Genomic DNA, 16928 nt, shown 5'->3' with positions numbered 1-16928 from the left:
ACGTGCAAAGCATGGGGGAGCAGCTGGAGCTCCTAACCCGACCGAACGGAACGAGCTTGCGGGAGTTGGAACCGATGTCTGCCTCCCTGGGGCTCGAACTCGCTTTCACAGACCCTCAGGCTAGCGCTCCAACCCCTCCCTGCCCCGCCCGGGGTTTGGGGCTCCGCCTATAAGGTTCTCTGATGGGCGCAGCGCCTCTCCAGCCGGGCATGCGCATTGAGACGCAGTGAGGCGCCTGCGTAGACTTTATGAGGCGAGCTGAGCAGCTTGCTTTCGTGGGGCCGCGTGGCCTAATGGATAAGGCGTCTGATTCCGGATCAGAAGATTGAGGGTTCGAGTCCCTTCGTGGTCGTTCCTGTTTTTTCTTGGTTTTAAATATTTTCTTTTCCTGTTGAGCTGGATGGGTATCCCCGCACTATCCTCTCGGAATCAGGAATTCAGATCAGGAGTCAGCGGGACCCCAGCTCCTGCCCAATTCGTTTCTCGCGGAAACGGGGGCCCCAGAGTCCAGCTCAATTCGTGTGACCCAGGAAGGGGTGTCAGACCAGGAGCCTCCCGCCCCAAGGTGAGCTACCTCCGTCCTGGGCAGACCCTGGACAGGGTAGCCGCGATGACACACAGATAAAATTTGGGGCCACTTCTTTAGAATTCAGTATGACCTTTGACCGCTGGCCTTTGACTCATCAATTCCCTTTATGAGGAACGTTTTCTCAAGCCTGGATGTTCACCTTCGCGCGGGGCAAACGTTGGAAACCAGTGTCGCGTTCCCCTCCTTTTCCACATAAATACTAATGGATCGACGAGGTGGCGGGAAGTTGTCCCTTGGCATAAATGGTGTTACAAATGTATCTTTTAATGTGTACTTTTAGACAGTGTGTCCAGGATTCCGTCGTCGTTAGTAACAACAACAACAGCAACAATGAAAAGCCTCTGCTTGCTGAACCGGGATTTCTCTGAGCCTGCTGTGGTCAGGGGGCATGGCCAGGGGCCAGCGCAGGGACACGTCTCCCGTGGGGCTGAGTGCTCCGAGAGGTGGGTGGGCGCTGACCACCAGAGCCCACTCGGGAGCCCCCTTATCCTTGACTACCTCTGTGACGTTTCCACTGAAACGTTTATTATTATTTTATTTGCTGTTTTGTTACTGCTTCGGCGGCCTTCCTTTCCCCCGCCCCACCCCCCGCCCGCACCGCTCCCCGGGTTCACCAAAGGTTTGTAAATAGCAGGAAGGCAAACTGGATGGGGGTAAACAATTCAAAGAACAGCGAGGAGGGAAAAGGGTAAATTAAAAAGTAGCCAATCAAAATGAAACAAATGTCTTAAAAAAAAAAAAAGAAGCAAGGTAGGATTAAAAAAAGAAACGAGTGAAAACAATAAACAAGGCTAAAAGGAAGTAGACGCCCAACGTGGGGCTCGAACCCACGACCCTGAGATTAAGAGTCTCATGCTCTACCGACTGAGCTAGCCGGGCTTCTTGTGATTAATTCCAGGAGGACTCTCAGGTCAGATACTGAAAAATAACAGTCTGCCAAGAATATAGAGACCTGATCCTGGAGGCAAAGGAAAACAACCGCCCTTGACAGTACGCCCTTTCCACATCTCTGACATCCTCATCACAAACGTCTTTGCCACTGAGATTACTCATGCTCTCCTCCCAAAAGGTGCCCTAAAGAGCTCGGCCGCGACTTGAGCCCGTGTATATCTCTTTAAGTCCCTCAACTTTAAATGAAAACCATCTCCCCAGATCAAGGAGCCACTTCCCTATGCCAATTGTGGTAGGACAAGTGACTCTTGAGCAGTCCTTGAGGCTCCTTGTGCCTAGGGTCCATGGACAGCCTAGTGGCAGGTGAGGTCTGAGTGGGCACATTGGTCCAATATAGATCTTAGGGAGTCGCAAAGAAGGCCCGGATGGTACCAAAAATTTCTGCTGTAACCCGTGGGAGAAGGGGGAAATCCTGTCTACCATCAGTGAACACAGTCTTCCATCAGCCCCGGTGGCCTAATGGATAAGGCATTGGCCTCCTAAGCCAGGGATTGTGGGTTCGAGTCCCACCCGGGGTAATAAGGGTTGTTTTAGGTTCTCTAAACAAACCTGGACTCGGCACGTGCTAACCACACAATATATGGACCAAACGGCACTCCTAGGTGAAAACATCACTAAAATGTAAGAAAAATAATCCTTCTCAGCTTTCCCAAAGAGAGTGGCTGGTGTCCTTAGAAGAGTAATTGTCTAAAGCAATAATGATTTATTTTTCTAATTCTAGTATATAATCAGAAAACAAAGCAACAAAATCTCTGCCATCTAAGCTAATTCTGACTCATAGCAAGCCTTTTGGACAGAATTAGAATTGTCAGGGTGGGTTTCTGAGACGTAAATCTTCACGAGAGTAGAAAGCCTCATCTTTCTCCCACTGAGAACTGCCCAATGCCCACTACGCTGTCATAAATACATATATGAAATTCTAACCTTTAAGAAATATGCACTAGTTGGGTAGTGACTGCATTCCATGACAGCTGGTTTCCTTTAAAATAATGGACTGAAAAGGAAATAAAATAAAACAATGAGGAGGAGCTGATATCAAGGGCTCAAGTAGAAAGCAAATGTTTTGAGAATGATGAGGGCAACAAATATGCTTGACACAATGAATTTATGTGTGGATTGTGATAACAGTTGTATGAGCCCAATAAAATTATTTTTTAAGTGAAAAAAAAAAACACGTGACAAGACGTGTCAACACTCCCTTCACCTTTCTTAACTTCATCTAGAAAAAAAATACAATGGCAAAAAAATAAAATAAAATAATGGGCTGGGTGAAGGTCTACACAAGACATGTTTATGTCAATGGACTTTAAAAAGATCATGGAAAAATGAAATGAAAATACTGGATTTTTTCTTACAAATTATTGGCTACCCCTGGCACATGAGTTGACAATGGTGTAAGTTGGGAGACAGGAGGAAGCCTAATGCAATTTATCTTGCTTTGCTTTATGTATGTCTGAAATAGTCCATTAAAAATTTTGTTTTTTTTAAAAATTGGTTTGTTTTTAAATCCATGTAACACCTGGATTTCATCATCCTCAACATAAACATTTCCAACACCTAATGACATGGTATAGAGTAAAATCAGAAAATTTCCAATTTTCCTATGCCTCTCCATAGCTGGACCACTGTCATATTTATACATAAGACTATAGTTCTTCTTTATCCTTAAAAAAGGAAAGAAAAGCCAAGAGCAGTAAAAGAAGAAAAATAAGATAAACTTGACTTCACAAAAATTTAAAACTCAGAGCAGCCAATCCACAGAGAAGACCACATGGCCAGCCCCACTATGAGACACGACATCCCTCACTGACCCTTAGTCTTACAGGAGACAACACTGGAGACACAGTGTGGGAATTCCACCAGATCTGATCCCACCACACTGAGAGAAAACACTAAGGGCGTGGAACAGAATTGCAAGGGGAACAGAGCAACAAGTCCCCAGGGAATACCAAAAATAGACTTTGGGGCCAGGGTTTGGAGCCCCAACCGACTGGACTGGAAAACATTCCTAAAGGCCAACAAACAGTCCTTGAACTAACTACAAGCTTTTCTTTCTTGTTGTTGTGCTTTGTTGTTTTTTTCCCATTGTTCTGTTTTATTTTGTTGCTTGGTTTTACTCTGTCTTGCTTCTGTGCATGTTATTATCTCTGCAGGTCTGTCTAAATAGGATAGACTGGATGAACAATCTGGAGGAGAAAACAACGGGACTGACCATTCTGGAGGGACAGGGGCAAGGGGGAGGTGGGAGAAAAGGTAGAGGTGTTAACAAACCCAGGGACAAGGGAACCACAGTGATCCAAATCAGTAGTGAGGAGGGTGTAGGAGCCCTGGTAGGGCGTGACCAAGGGTAATGTAACAGAGGAATTACTGAAACCCAAATGAAGGCTGAGCATGATAGAGGGACAAAAGGAAATAAAAGGAAATAGAGGAAAGAGCTAGGAGGCATTTAGAGAGAGCTAAATACAGGCATGTACATATGTAAATATATTTATATATGAGGATGTGGAAATAGATCTAAGTTCTTATATGTATAGATTTAGTATAAAGGTAACTGATGGACATTGGGCCTCCACTCAAGTACTCCCTCAATGCAAGAATGTTCTATTAAACTGGCATTCCATGATGCTCACCTTCCCGACACAATCACTGAAGACAAAGCGGGTGCATAAGCAAATGTGGTGAAGAAAACTGATGGTGCCTGGCTATCAAAAGATATAATGTCTGGAGTCTTAAAGACTTGAGAGTAAACAAGCAGCCATATAGCTCAGAAGCAACAAAGCCCACATGGAAGAAGCACACCAGCCTGTGTGATCACGAGGTGCCAAAGGGATCAGGTATCAGGCATCAAAGAACAAAAAATCATCATTGTGAATAGGGGAAGTGCAGGCTGGGAATCCAAAGCCCATCTGTAGGCAACTGGACATCCCCTTACAGAAGGGTTGCGAGGAGGAGATGAGCCAGTCAGGGTGCGATGTAGCAATGATGAAACATACAACTTTCCCCTAGTTCTCCCCTATCATGATCCCAATTCTACCTTACAAATCTGGCTAGACCAGAGGATGTACACTGGATAGGAAATGGAAACACAGGGAGTCCAGGACAGATGATCCCTTTAGGACCAGTGCTGAGAGTAGTGATACCAGGAGCGTGTAGGGAGGTGGGAGGGTAGGGTGGATAGGGGGATGGACAACAGAAAAGTGGGTGAAGGGAGACGTCGGACAGTGTAAGATATGACAAAATAATAATTTATAAATTATCGAGGGTTCGTGAGGGAAGGGGGAGTGGTGAGGGAGGGGAAAAATAAAGGAGCTGATGCCAGGGGCTTAAATGGAGAGTAAATGTTTTCAGAATGATGAGGGCAAGGAATGTACAAATGTGCTTTACACAGTTGACGTATGTATGGATTGTGATAAGAGCTGTATGAGTCCCTAATAAAATGATTTTTAAAAATAAATAAATAAATAAGAAAAGAGGGGAAAAAATTAAAACGTTAGTGCACAAAGCTCATGAAGAGAAGGTCAATGGTAAGAGAGAGAATATTTGGTAACTGTGTTACCATCAGTGCCCAAACCAAAGGATGTACTGCATTGGGCACATCTGTATAAAACCTCTTGAAAGTGATGAAGAAGAAGGAAGGACACCACTTTGAAGACCAAGGTGCCTTGGCCTCACGCCATGGTGTTTTCAGTCACCTCATCTGTGTGACAGTTGGAGAGTGGAGAAGAGAAACTGAAAAAAGAACGGATGCATCTGAATGAAGGCTGGTGCTGGTGAAGACCATGGGAGGTACCGTGGACTGTCGGAACAAACAAGTCGGTCTTGGATGAAATAAAACCAGAATGCTCCTCAGAAGTGAAGCTGTGGGGACTTGGTCTCAAGTACTTTGGACATGTGATTAGGAGAGACCAGTCCTTGGGAGAGAACAGCATGCTTGGTAGAGGGTTATTGGACAAGAGGAAGTCCCTGGAGGAGATGGACAAACATTGGCTTCTACAGTGGCCTGGAACAAACAACGATGGTGAGGCTGCCCTGGGATCAGGTGGTGCTTCATTCTGCTGGACATAGCCTCGCTTTGAGTCGGGACTGACTCAATGGCAGCTAATAACCACAAGAGCTTAATATCCAGAGCATATAAAGAACTCCTACAATATAGCAACCATCAGGCAAAACAAGCCAATCTAAGAGGGCCTCTCAATGACAGCATCTGTCCCTGTCATCTTTGGGTGGCAGAGGAGGCCCATCACTGAGATGTTCAAGGACCCTGAGGCTTCTTTCACTGTTTCCTAATGACTTATTGAAAAGAGAGTCCTCTGGACCTACTTAGAGAGGGTCCAGCATTTCCCACTCACGCAGTATTAGGATTTCTCCCTCCAGGTTACGTCACAGACAATCTGGCTTCTAAATTTCAGGCAACCAACCCGAAGACCTGGCGGAACCCTGTTCAGCAAAAGGTGATAGCAAAGGCTCTTTGGGAAGTGCTTGCCAACCAATACATTCTCCAGACACAAAATCCCACCCCAGTCTCATTAAAATCCCACCCCAGTCTCGTTAGTCTACCCTTAGAGCTATTCCCCTACATTTCCCTCCAGAGTTTTGCTGGCATAGATTAGCAAAGGCTTGCATCTCATTGTGCTGGATAAATTATTTCCACTTTCATCCAGCTGTCCCAAGTCCAGTCCTTCCTAAGCCCTGCCAGATCTCCCACATGGAAGAGGTAATGAGATGGTGAATTAAATTCACAGTGTGATTCTGCAGCACGCATAATTAAATTATGTGTTCATTTCCCCCTGCAAGTATCAGCTCTTCAGTTAAAAGAAATAAATCCCTCCTTTGGGCTCTGATTTTCCTCTAGGGCCTCCTATGGACAAATCCTAAGAAGGTCCCAGCTGGTCAAGCAGAGGGCAGAAGGGTGACTTTGAAGTGAAAGACAAGAGCTTAAGTAGGGGCACACACTTGCCCCATGGTGTGTCTCTGGCTTCTTCTTTTAATAAAAGATCATTTTATTGGGGGCTCTTACAACTCTTATTACAATCCATACATCAGTTGTATCAGGCACATTTGTACAGATGTTGCCATCGTTCTTTTCTAGACATTTACTTTCTGTTGAGCCCTTGGTATCAGCTCCCCGCATCTTGCTCCCCGACCTTCCCCCACCCGCCTCTAGCTTCAGGACAGATGCCTCCCGGCAAAGTTCCCTTAATGGATTTCTTGTATAAGAGCTCCATCTTAGACTTGCTTCTGGGGACCTCGTTTTAGGACAGTTGGCACCAAAAGTCGCTCGATTCTAGACTCTAGAGACCAGAGTGAGGACGGGACTCTAAAGTTGCTAGGCCGCCCGGCTGGCTGGCTGGCTGGCTAGTCGGCGGCCCTCGCAGGCTGTGGCTGTGCAATCGTGCAGACTCGCCCCGGGTCGAGCTGAGACGCCGCAGAGGGAAACGAAGGAGGGGCAGGCTCTCTGTCTTAGGCGAACGTTCCATTAACTGAGGACAGGCGCTTTCCTCCGCTGGGCGATCAAGGAAGGCTCTGGTTGGGAGAAGGGGGGTCCTATGTTGAGTGCGGTTGTTAACGTCCCAGTTGAGCCGCTTAGATGGACTGGGAGGCCGAGTGGTCCTCGCGTTGCAGGCGGGGTGTTGGGGAGCTTCTGTCCTGCAAACCCTCCTCCCTTCTTAGACTGGAAACCGAAACTTCTCTCCAGCTGCGCGCTCAGAGGACGAGGGTGGAGCCTCGGGTCCTGGCCACCAAAAGGATACGTCAACCATTCTCCCACGGGTGGCTCGTTGGTCTAGGGGTATGATTCTCGCTTTGGGTGCGAGAGGTCCCGGGTTCAAATCCCGGACGAGCCCACTTTTTTTCTTTCTTAAAGTCCCTTTACTCTTGGGGTTTCCCAGTTCAGACGGGTGCTGAGAGCGAGTCCCCAGTGCCCTGGGTGCGCACACAAGCCCGTTACCGCCTGCCGGCCATTTCGCTGCGGCCTGATGTTTGAATTTTGTTCATTTAAATCGTCGTTGTTTTTTTTAATTTTTAATTTCACCTCCTTATTTTATTACTTCACCTCCTTCCTTGCAATCCCTTCAATGGGGCACCGCTCATCCTTTCCCCCCACGTGTCTCCGGTTTCTCTCCCGATCTCCTTCCTACCCTTCTGAACTTCGTCCTTGGGTAAAGACAGTGCTTTGAACTCAATCCCCTTCCCGCAGCGTTGGGTGTGAACCGTGGCCAATTCACTCCCCACACGCCGGGGTACTGGGAGGAACCTTCCAGAACTCAAGGGGGAAAGGAGTGGCTGCAGGGAGGGTTGGGGTCTCCTTGCTGCCGCGAGGGCTCGGCGCCCGAGTCAGGGTTCTGGGGGGCGCGCGCGGACCCCTCAAGGGACCTGCGCGAAACTGTCCCCTGGTTGAGTCGCTTCTTCCCCGTCTCCTGGTCCTCTCGCTCGTTTGCAAAGACCCGAGCGGGGACATGGGTAGGCGACAGACCCCTGCCATCTCCTTTTCCTGCGCCCTAAATAGCTGGACCCCCGTAGACCAGTATAGCCTCCACTGAGAGAGGGGTCCTTTCCCAGCGCTGTCTCGTCTCTCCCTCCCCACCCGCTTCCCGCGGGTCCTCGGGGTGTACGTGCAGCCCACGTCCAGATGGGGGTCCACCACCACGTGTCCGGTGCGTGCAGAGTGGACAGTCCTTGCGGTGAGCACCGGTCCGGAGCGAGGTCACTCTTCCTTCATTTTCAAACCTCAAAAGAACGCATATTTTGCCTTGTCTCCTGTTTTAGGGGCGCCAACTGGTGTCCACCCCTGGACTGGTCAGTGGGTGGGACAGAGTAGGGGCCCGGCATCGTGGTCCCAGATCCCAGCTGGTGCTGAATGAGCAGAAAAACGAAGAAAACTCACTGCCATCAGGCCAATTCTAACTCACAGCGACCATATAGGACAGAGTAGAAGTTCTCCTGTGGGTTTCTGAGACTATAAATCTTGTTTTAAAAATCGTTTTATTAGCACTTTATCCACCGGTCACACAATTCAATAATTCAGTCGTATCAAGAAGAGGTGTACAATGGTCACTGTCTGGTAAAAGCATGGACACCCTTCCCCCAGACTGAGTTTCCCAGAGACGGGCTAACTCTGCGAGCAGCTGCGCGCTCTGAAAGCACAGCCCGCCCATTGCACTCACTTTTCCTACAACCAGAACAGGCTGACCTGGTACAGCGAGCAAACAGGCATGCACGCCCCACTGAGCAAAACCCGCACCTACCGTCAGTGGAAAGTGCCTAACTCTCCAGAAGCTTCAACAGGCGGGTGTGTGTGGGGGGATATAAAAACCCCTCAAGCGCTCCCGGGGCGCGGCGTCCACAGCTTCGCTTTACTGTAGGCTGTTGAACCCGTCCGCTTGTCCCCAATAAAGCCTGCTTTTAAATCAGTCCTCAGCGAGTATGACCGTCACTTCTCGTTTCATGCCTCAGTTTACCTAACAGTCACCATATTCAATTCTGGAACATTTTCTTCTTCCTTGTACTCATTGTTATTCATGTAATTAGATTTTGTCTAATGGTGACAAAAGCATACACAACAGAACATTCTCCAATTCCACCAATTTCACAACATCTACTGGTATAATTCAGTGATATTGAGGATAATCTTCGTGTTGTACAACTATTATTGATACCCTTTTCCAAATTATTCTACCCCCTTGAAATAAACTCAATGCCCCCTACCCAGCACCTCTTCTTGCTCCTTCACTATGGCAACCATTGGTCCAGTTTGGTTTCTTTCTTTCTTCTTCGTTTATCCCCTGGGGTTTTCTTGATAGAGTACTCACATATCATACACTTCCATGTCAAATCACTTTTAAAGTGAATTGTATATAAAAAGAAGAAAGAAAAAAGAAAAAGAAAAAATAATAAAATGAGTTGTATATACATCATCACAATCAATTTTAGGGCTCCATTCCCCTCCTTCATTCATTGTTTGCTCCCCAAATCCCCTCTCCCTCCCACTGCCCCCACATTCCCAATAAACCATTGCATCAGTTATCATCTCTGCGCATCTCCTCATTCTGTGCTTTATCAACTGGGAAACCCAAGAGAGGCAATAAAAAAACAAAACAAAGTGGCAAGGATAAAATAATAACATAAAGATTAAAAATACAAATAATGAGTAAGAAAGGAAAGACTACCATCAATATTTTAAAAACCTGGGAAGAAATTTTGGGGGGGGGGGGGAAGAAAAATAAATTTTGGAACAAACAAGAAATACTTGAGCCTGAAACAAAGTCGGGTTGTGTCAAGAGGGAGGTCAACTGACCAAGTATCGAGTTTGATCCAGCATAATCAAGTTTACAGTGATCTCTGTCTGATAGCAAAGCTGTTCATGTAAATCTTTATGGGAGTGGAAGACCTCATTTTCTCTCTAGTAACCAGATAGGGTCTGGAATTGAGGCTGACTGTGTAGGTGACTCAGAGGACCAGGAAGTAGTGTCCTAGGGTGGCAACTCAGGTCTCGCTGAATTTACACACACACACACACACACACACACACACACACACACACACACACACTCAAATCTTTGCAGAATCCCTAGAGGGCTTCTGACTTCCTGTCTTTTTACACACATACACGCACCCTTGCACAATCTCTGGAGGGCGTCTGACGTGTCCTTTTAACACACACACACCACACACTCACACTCTTGCAGAATCTCTGGAGGGCTTCTGACGTAGTGTTCTTTTTACACACACACATCCTTGCATAATATCTGCAGGGCTTCTGATTTCGTGTCCTTTTTACACACACACACACACACACACACACACACACACACACACCACACACACACACCCTTGGTTCAAGCCAGTGACCTGCTGGCCTGGGAACCCAGAGGTGGGTCATGGGAGAGGGGGAGTGATGAGTCCTTTCCTCTGCAGGAGGTCCAGGACTGGGTGACCTTGAGAGTGTAGGGCCCCCAGGCAGCATGTTGGGCAGGGCCTCCTTTACTGGAGTGTCGGGTAAGTGGAGGCGGGTTAGGAGCCTTGGGGAGATGAGTTGTCTTTAATAGTCTTATCTGGAGATGATGGGACACCCCCAAGCCCAAGATCTTCATTTTCCAGGGACAGAAGGCAGAGTGGCAGAGTGGTTGGGCACCAGGATCGCCCTGGAGGCACTAAAGACCAAGACCAACCCCTCACTGCCATCTGGTCCATTCCATTCATAGTGACCCCAGGGGCCAGGGTAGAGTTACCCCTGTGGCTTTCTGAGCAGAAAGCCCCTTCTTTCTTTTGAGGAGCGGTTGTTGGTTTCAAACTGCTGACCTTGCTGTTTGCAGCGTAACATGTAACCCAAGGAATAATCACCATCATCATCATCATCCAAATTCACTGCCTTGGAGTTGATTCTGATTTATGGTGACCCTATAGGACAGAGATGAACTGCCCAGTGGATTTCCCAGACTCCTAACAAATAACCCGGCTGGAGGGCTGCCTCTCTGGAGTCGCTCCCGCAGGTGATGCTGAAGCTCTTCATTGCCTCCTTCTCTGTGGGTCCTGAAACAAAAGTGTTCCTGGTTCCACATTGGGCAATGGGACGGATACTGTAAAGCTGGGATTATCCTAGACCAAGCGGGCCTGAGATTTGCATAAACTCACCAAGGCTTATTAAAGAACCCAGTGGCATATGTAGGCTCGTTGGTCTAGGGGTATGATTCTCGCTTAGGGTGCGAGAGGTCCCGGGTTCAAATCCCGGACGAGCCCACCTTTTATCCGTTGTCGTGGGCCTCCGCAGCTGTCTTCAAGTCTCGAGAAATTGCAGTTCCCAGTGAAGATGACCAAATCCCCTGTACAGAGAGGGATACCTGTCATGGGGCCCAAAACCACGACTCTGAGGTTAAGAGCCAATTGACCGGACATTTGGAAGTGAAACAAAGAGACCCCCAAAGCTGATTGTGGCAACAATTGCATAATTCTTGATTGATCGAATTATTGAATTGTATGATATGTTAATTATAGCTAGTTTTTAAAACGCACACACACCTACACAAAGACCTCTTTAAAGTATGAAGAAGAAGGATGTTACTTTGAGGACTAAGGTTCGCCTGCCTCAAACCATGATCTTTCCATTTGCGTCCCATGCATGTGAACGTTGGACCAAAGAAGAATCGATGCAATTGAATTATGGTGCCGGCAAAGAACCTTGAAGGTACCTCGGCTTCCAAGAGAACAAAGAAACCTGTCCGGGGAGAAGTACAGCCAGAGTGCTCTCAAGCGGCAAGGATGGCAAACATATCGTCAGGAGAGACCAGTCCCAGGTGAAAGACCTCATGCTTGGCAGCGAACAAGAGGAAGGCCCTTGAGAGAGATTGACACAGTGGCTGCAACGATGGTGCAGGACTGGGCGAGTTTCGTTCTGTTGTCTATAGGATCGGAACCAATCTATGTGTCGGAACCAAGTGGACAGCATCTAACAATTACAGGAGGATATAAATTTGGGAGGGAAAAAAGAGGGCTCGTCTGAGATTTGAACCTGTGACCTCTTATACCCTAAGGGAGAAGCAGAACCCTAGATCAAAGAACACCCCCTCTCTCCCCCCCCCACACGCACGTGAGTCCCCCTGCTCACGGATTAACCTCAGGTCCCTCTCATTTCCCCAGTCCCCAGGATTTCGGATCGCAGCCAGGGGGGCGCCGGTCTAAGGCCAGAGGACAGGTTCAGGCGAGCAATACTGCCGCATCAGCATCAAGGTCTTGGGACTGCAACTTTGGGGTTCCCGCCCTTCTGGCACTCTGCGCCCCAGAAACCTGAGCCTCAGTAGGAAGGGAACACGCCCGCTCCGCTCCCCCTCTCCACCGCCCGGGCATGCCCGCAAAACTGGCGCCCCGCTGGGACAGGTCTTGAGACGTCCCAGGGTGGGGAGGGGGGTGGTGGCGGCGAGCAAGGCTGGCATAGTGGGAGGTGGTTGGGCGCTGATTCCTTTGAGTGGAGGTCCCAAGACCAAGCGGGGTCCTCCTGTCCCCGTCCATTAGACCCATCAGACCCTGTCTTCTACTTGCCACTCGGTCTGTGTCTCCCGGCGCACACCCTTTCTCGAGGTCCCCAATGTTTGGACCTAGCTGTGGCGTCCCCTCACTGTCCTTTATGCCGAAGTTCTGGAAAGTGGGGCAAGGGGCATATTGGATGAGTTGGGCAAAGGGTCTTCAGTTTCGCCACCCTTTGACCAGATTGCCACAGTTCCCTCTGGCACAGCAGCCACTGGGATCTTTAAAGAATTTGCCATTAGCAAGCGTTCTGCACTTGCCCGGCTAGCTCAGTCGGTAGAGCATGAGACTCTTAATCTCAGGGTCGTGGGTTCGAGCCCCACGTTGGGCGCAACTTTTGTCAAAGTCAGCAGTTCACCACCAACATCCACCTCTCAGTTCGATAAAAAAAAGTTCTACTGGGACACAGGGGGCAGTTCTTACAGACTAATCTGTTGATTGGCTGGACTTTGGGAGCTTGGTGGATAAGCGTTGACCTGTATGTCGCAACGTTGCGAGTTCAAAACCAGCAGCTCCTTTGGGAGAAGGATGGGCGTTTGGACTCCTTAAAGAGTTACAGTATTGGGTTATGCGGTCGATTCGTTGGCAGTGGTATTTTAAAAAATTGTTTGGCTTAAAATGACCCACAGGCTGAGTTCTGCTCCAGGACTGAAGGGGACCCGAGGAGCCTCATTTCCTTTTGCAGGAACAAGAGGACCAGCGCCGTCCCCAGCGAGGCACTAAGATTTCCTCCGTGCCGGCCCGCGTCTCTCCCCTGCTGCCCCGCCACAGCTGCCCCCACTGCCACAGCCCGAAGGCCCTGTCCTCCTAGGGATCAGTTGCTCCCCGCCTAGGTGACCTCTGGCTCAGGAAGGCACTTCATGCACCCCACTTGCTGTCCCCGCGCTGATGAGGCTGAGCGGTTCGACACGCTTCCTGCCTCTCTCTTTTCTTGCTGGGCTCCCTCGCGGGATGGGGTGGGTGGGTGGGGTGCCTCGCGGCTATGACCCCGGGTCTCCGTGCGCCGCTTGGCTCCGAGAAGGAATTCCAGCAGAATGAAGTTGAGCGTGTGGCGACCGGGATGGGAAAAGGAGGAGATCTTTTGTGTGGCTCGTTGGTCTAGGGGTATGATTCTCGCTTCGGGTGCGAGAGGTCCCGGGTTCAAATCCCGGACGAGCCCAGGGTGCGGTCTTTTTGGGTCACTTTTGCACCCTCCTGCCAAAATCATTTGACGCACGGGGACTTGGGGGTCTCAGAGTTCAGTCCTTGAAACGTCCGCTCTGTCTCCCCTCTGTGTCCAGTCTTGTTCGCGCCTGTCCAGCTCCTCTAGCGCCCAGTGACCTCAGGTGGACCCAGCCTGTCTGTCTCCTCTGCGGCGCAGAATGGACAACCAGAGGCGGATCTATGGGAGGGCAGGAATGGGACATGCCCTTGGCGCTCCTGAGGATTTTCCAGCTATGAGAGATCATTCAACAAATAACTATCACCAGCTACGAGAAATATTATTCAACAATAACTATCACCAGTTACGAGAGATCATTCAACAAATAAGTATCAGCAGCTACGAGAGATCATTCAACAAATAAGTATCAGCAGCTACGAGAGATCATTCAACAAATAAGTATCAGCAGCTACGAGATATCATTCAACAAGTAACTTGCCCATTTGGGAACTTCAAGGCCGATTGTGATCTTGCTCCGCTGCAGGTAGACGGAGAAGAAATGGGAAAGGATGGCTACTTGAAGTCCATCAGAGACCCGCTGAGATCTCTGAAAGCGGGAAAGGTGCAGCTGTGTGCGCCTGTCATTTTATGTAGCGCCATCTCGTGTTCATTGAAAGAAGAACACAACCTTGACTTGTATTTTGAACCGATGGGGTGGTAAAGCCAGGCGTTTTGGACAAGCGCTGTTTTCTGAAGCTCTTCCTATGAGGCCGGGTACTTCCATGCGCTGAGAAGGCTGCAACAAATGCTTTAGAACAAAACACCTCCCTGCCCTGCACCGGCCTCACAGTCGTGACTGTGGGTAAGCATACTATTACAGCCACTGGGTCAGTCCATCTCCTCGAGGGTCTTCCTCTTTATCGTTGCCCCTTGACTTTATACCAAGCTTGATGTCTTTCTCCACGGCTGGTCCCTCCTGATGACATGTCCAAAGGACGTGAGACAAAGCCTGTAAGGAGCAGTCAGTCTGTTTTTCCTCCAACACATATTGGTTTATTCTTCTGGCGGTCCAAAGTATATTTAATATTCTCTTAAAAATCATTTTATTGGGGGCCCATACAACTCTTATCACCATCCATCCATCCATCCATCCATCCATCCATCCATCCATCCATCCATCCATCCATCCATCCATCCATCCATTGAGTAAAGCACATTTGTACATTTGTTGCCATCATCATTCTCAAACATTTGCTTTCTACTTGAGGCCCTTGTATCAGTTCCTCATTTTTGTCCCTCCCTCCCCACCCCTCCTCCCTCATGAACTCTTTTTTTTGAACTCTTGATAATTTAGAAATTATTTTTATTTTTTTCATGTCTTACATTGTCTGACGTCTCCTTTCACCCACTTTTCTGCTGTGTGTTCCCCAGGGAGGAGGTTATATGTAGATCATTGTGACTGGTTCCCCCTTTCTCCCCCACTTACCTTTACCGTCCTTGTATCCTACTCTCATTATTGGTCCTGAGGGGTTTATCTGTCCTGGATTCTCTGTGCTTCCAGCTCTGATCTGTACCAGTGTACATCCTCTGGTCTAGCCAGATTTGTAAGGTAGAATTGGGATCATGCTAGTCAGGGGGTGGGAAGGAGGAGAGGAAGCATTAAAGAACTAGAGGAAAGTTGTATGCTTCATTGGCACCCTGACTGGCTCCTCTCCTCCCCGAGACCCTTCTATAAAGGGATGTCCATTGCCTATAGATGGGTTTTGGGTCCCCAATCTGTACACCCCTTCATTCACACTGATATGATTTTTTTGTCTTTGATGCTTGATACCTGATCTCATCGACACTTTGTGATCACACAGGCTGGTGTGCTTCTTCCATATTTAATATTCTTAACCAACGCCACACTAAAGCACCATTTCTGTGGCCAGACCCAAGAACCCGCTGAAGGTTATTGAAGCCAAGGCTGAACTCTGTTCCCAATGTTTTGGCATGGCCTCTGGGTCCATCAAATGTCTGAGATTCCAACTCAAAATCTCTGCCACTCTCAGTCCTAAAGAATTCGGACCAGCAATTTTGGAGGGTTCAATGACATAGCTCAAACTCAAGACTGCCTTCACGACCACCCACCAGGACTCTGGCTTTGTCTTAGAGAGCCAACAAAACAAAGTATTAAGAGTTTTCTTGTTATCTCAGTTAGTAGAGCATGAGTCTTTTGATTTCAGAGTTGTGGGTTTGAGCCCTGCTTTGGGTGCATGGTCAACCCCCAAGAGTCATAAAAACATCTGGTTTCCTGTTCTTTGAGGCATTTCTTCCCTTCTCTTCATATTTAAGACTACAACCTACCATGACTTGGTTTCTTTGTATGGTGTGAGGCAGGGCCTAACATTTAATTTTTTTGGAGTCAGGATTGCATATTTAAAAGACCGTTTCACAAACCAAGAAGGCAAATTCAAATGGTTCTATTTTTGGAAAGTTTTGTACCACAGTTTCCTTGTGTTAAAACCAAGTTAGTTTTATGATAAATTTGACATCCTGGAGTGTATAGATCCCCTTGACTTGTTTCAATTCTTGTTTGCATTTCTGTAAAGGAGGTCTGGTGTCACATGAGATTAAGTGTCCCAGGTTCAAACCCACCAGCCTCTCTATGGGAGAAAAGTGAGGCTGTCTGCTCTTTTGGAAACCCTAAGGAGAAGGCCGACTCTATTCTGCTGAGTCACTAAGAGTCAGAATCAACCTAATGACAGTGAGTTTGGTGGTTTCACTTGCCAGCATTAGATTCAGCTTGTCAATTCACACAAAAATAGCAACAAGGATTTTGATTTCATTCTTCTGTTGATCAGTTTAGAGTGATTCGACATTATTAAAAACATTGAATATTCCAACTAATGAACATGCTATATTCTTTTTAAGTTTTTAAAAAACTTATCACAGTAATGTCTTATATTTATTGCAGATAGGACTTGCACCTTTCATTATAATTTTTTCTGAGTACTTGATGTTTTGGATGCTAATATAAAAATGTTTGAGTATAATTTTCTATTTTTTTCAGATCTATGAAAAAGCAATTGATTCTGTCTGTTTGTTTGAACTTGGCATGGATTGGCTATTTACAGTAGTTTGTAAAAAATACATGATAACAACTGCATGAGGTTGTTTCTACATTTAATGCCGTGACAGACAGACATACCCATTTCACCTGCAAAAGTGCAGAAACACTAATACTGAGAT

General features: G+C 47.7%; 7 non-coding genes across 7 annotated transcripts; 6 read left to right on the top strand and 1 right to left on the bottom strand.

The window, feature by feature from the left end:
* The first annotated feature begins 279 nt into the window (after positions 1-279).
* Positions 280-352, top strand: TRNAR-CCG (transfer RNA arginine (anticodon CCG)). Its single transcript has one exon. It is a non-coding gene; the product is annotated as a tRNA-Arg (tRNA).
* A 1043-nt stretch (positions 353-1395) lies between these two features.
* Positions 1396-1468, bottom strand: TRNAK-CUU (transfer RNA lysine (anticodon CUU)). Its single transcript has one exon. It is a non-coding gene; the product is annotated as a tRNA-Lys (tRNA).
* A 517-nt stretch (positions 1469-1985) lies between these two features.
* On the top strand, positions 1986-2058 carry TRNAR-CCU (transfer RNA arginine (anticodon CCU)). The gene has a single exon. It is a non-coding gene; the product is annotated as a tRNA-Arg (tRNA).
* A 5253-nt stretch (positions 2059-7311) lies between these two features.
* Positions 7312-7383, top strand: TRNAP-UGG (transfer RNA proline (anticodon UGG)). The gene has a single exon. It is a non-coding gene; the product is annotated as a tRNA-Pro (tRNA).
* A 3820-nt stretch (positions 7384-11203) lies between these two features.
* On the top strand, positions 11204-11275 carry TRNAP-AGG (transfer RNA proline (anticodon AGG)). The gene has a single exon. It is a non-coding gene; the product is annotated as a tRNA-Pro (tRNA).
* A 1539-nt stretch (positions 11276-12814) lies between these two features.
* On the top strand, positions 12815-12887 carry TRNAK-CUU (transfer RNA lysine (anticodon CUU)). Its single transcript has one exon. It is a non-coding gene; the product is annotated as a tRNA-Lys (tRNA).
* A 756-nt stretch (positions 12888-13643) lies between these two features.
* On the top strand, positions 13644-13715 carry TRNAP-CGG (transfer RNA proline (anticodon CGG)). The gene has a single exon. It is a non-coding gene; the product is annotated as a tRNA-Pro (tRNA).
* Positions 13716-16928: the final 3213 nt, after the last annotated feature.

The sequence above is a fragment of the Tenrec ecaudatus genome, chromosome 12 (genome assembly GCF_050624435.1).
Source record: "Tenrec ecaudatus isolate mTenEca1 chromosome 12, mTenEca1.hap1, whole genome shotgun sequence".
Taxonomy (NCBI): domain Eukaryota; kingdom Metazoa; phylum Chordata; class Mammalia; order Afrosoricida; family Tenrecidae; genus Tenrec; species Tenrec ecaudatus.
This window is presented reverse-complemented; position numbering and strand designations above follow the sequence as displayed.